At 29.6% G+C, this 2,587-nt stretch overlaps 1 long non-coding RNA gene across 1 annotated transcript; it reads right to left on the bottom strand.

The window, feature by feature from the left end:
• Positions 1-503: 503 nt before the first annotated feature.
• LOC149492846 (uncharacterized) lies at positions 504-2,581 on the bottom strand. Its single transcript, XR_016318720.1, has 2 exons — positions 889-2,581; positions 504-759 (listed from the first exon to the last, which is right to left on the bottom strand). It is a non-coding gene; the product is annotated as an uncharacterized LOC149492846 (long non-coding RNA).
• Between the last annotated feature and the right edge of the window lie 6 nt (positions 2,582-2,587).

Here is a 2,587-nt window from a genome sequence, read left to right as displayed (position 1 = left end):
GGGATGAGATTGAAAATAAAATGCAATTCTTGTCCCAATCCAACACATGCACACCCCCATATGGTGAACAAGGAAAAGAAAATAAAAGAAAGTGAAGAAAAAAAAAAAAAGAGGCCATCAGAATAAAGGAGCTCGCTAAAATCAAGTTGCTTGCCGATTTTAATGGATGCTGATCGGAGAAGCTCAATATGGGCAAATAAAGGAAAAACAAATCCAAAAAGGGAGAAGGGAAAAAGTAAAGAAAAAGAAAAACAACGGACGAAAAGTTCTAGAATTTTCTTTCTTTTTCCCTTACTTTTTTTACCCCATCAAACAGTAAACTTAAAATAAGTAAATAATCATAAATAAAGGACCTTACTTACAATTTCTATTTAGTTTGATTAGATATTTTAATTTATGATAAGTCAAACCAGACACCATTTTCCTTACGATTTTTTACTTAAAAAGTCAAACAAAACATCCTCTAGATTGCGAGATGCACTAGCTCAAAAAGATTTCGATAGTAGTTTCAAACATAGAAAAATGCTATTGTAAGTCAAGTCATTTACCATGTAGATTTATATGGACTAACCCAATACAAATATTAAAACCAAAGTAATAAACAACTGGTTGAAAACAATAATTGAATTGACATCTAATTCAAGTTTGAAATATGGTAGGGGCAAAGAAATTATAAATCATGATGCTAGTCACACACAACATATTCGATAGTGGAAGTGAAAAAATACTTGCCAAGTAAGGCTGAATCCAGACAATAACCTGAAATTTCAGAAAAATTAGATGACACAATGCGGAGTCTGAGTTTGTTGATTCTCGGATACTAATATAAAATAGAGGACAAAAGACATGCATGATGCACTAATTAAATGAAGTGAAAGAAATGCTTACAAATAAACAATAATTTCTTGCTTGCTCAACAAAGGAGGCTCACAAAGCTTTTCTAATCTCGAAATGGTGTGAGATCAATGTCCATACGTCTCTTCCCCTTACTTGCTCTCTTCGATATCCCAACAAAATAAGCACCCATGTCAATATAGAAATTTTGAAATGACAAACCATACAAGAAGATAATGAATGTTTCGATATTCAATAAAACTTTTCCAGGAGAAAAAAAAGGGAGAAAAATTACCTCCTATAAGATCTAGAATAAAATTTCAAAAACACAATTTTGTATAGCATATGATTAGTCTACATTAACTTTCCCATGTCGATGATATTATTCCATCACCAGGCGATGGAGGACCTTGTCACCTCAAGGGCGCCTAACGCTTTTGACAACACTGAACAAAACATACCAGTTTTGTATGCTTTTTCGATTTTAACCAATTGTTTGAGGCAATTCTTATCTCAAGTTCGATATTTGTGTTGATTTTAGCTGATTATTGCAATTGGGTATGCAATTCCAATACTTCTCGCTTCATATTAACAAAGACTCGCTACTGTCAAGAAAGCTAATAGGATTACACAATTAAAAGAATATATTGTTTGAAGAATTTATTCAATTGAACTCCGTGCAATGCAGCATAAAAGTTTAGGTATTTATATATTCAAGTAATTCTAAAACTAGAGTCAATATGCTACGTCTAAAATATTCAATAGAAAAAATATTGCTAAAACTACTTTTATTTCATAATACTGGTCACATTTGGAATTTCAAGTCTCTTAAGAAAACCATTAATTTTGTCTAAATTACAATAAATTATTGAATAAATTGACTATATTACCCTTAATTTAATATAAATTCTCTAAGAAAACCATTAAATTAAAGTAATAATTATTGGTTATATACAAAGGGTAAACATGGAAAAGAATATTTATTATTCCTTGAAACCACAAATGTGATAAGTATTTTGAAACAAACTATTTTCTCAAATGGGACAAATATCATGGAATGGAGGTAGTATAATTAAGGAATTGTGAAATATTTTACTACTCTCTCTATCCTAAAAGGTTGTCTCTTTTTTTTCACACTTTAACAAAATATAATAAATGTTATTCCAACACATATGTCTATAACATTCTTCCTTTTATGCCCCTTATATATTTAATAAGAGTCTCTAATAAATATTAATGGGAATAGTAAGAGCATGTGTGCCTGTGAATGCAGCATTGCTGAACATATACAAAAAAGAATGCATGTGCTTATTAAAGAATTTGCGGCTGAATATATAAGTTCACCCCTTAACTTTGTTACTTTAACCTTGTAGCATCTTCAACTTTTACTTTGACTCATCAAGCATTTCAACTTATAAAATTATACATATTAAACATTTCAATTTTCAAAATTATTTTATTGTACACTTGAACTCGCAAAATTAAATCAATTAAATATTTATTAAAAATTTATGAAATTTATTATTCCAAAAGTTATGTTAAACTACATATCAAGTCGATATTTACAGATAAAAGCCAAAATTTCTAAATATTATTGATATTAGTATCGAAATATGTGTAATATTACCAAAATTTATAAGTTTAAGTGCATGTCATCAGCAAAGTTCAAAGTGCCACAAGGTTAAAGTTGCAAAGCTAAGGGGTGAATTTATGTATTCAGCCAAAAATTTGCTAACAACTTACAGCTATTGCC

The sequence above is a fragment of the Jatropha curcas genome, chromosome 11 (assembly GCF_041381405.1).
Source record: "Jatropha curcas cultivar XTBG-Jc1 chromosome 11, XTBG_Jcur_1.0, whole genome shotgun sequence".
Lineage (NCBI taxonomy): Eukaryota > Viridiplantae > Streptophyta > Magnoliopsida > Malpighiales > Euphorbiaceae > Jatropha > Jatropha curcas.
This window is presented reverse-complemented; position numbering and strand designations above follow the sequence as displayed.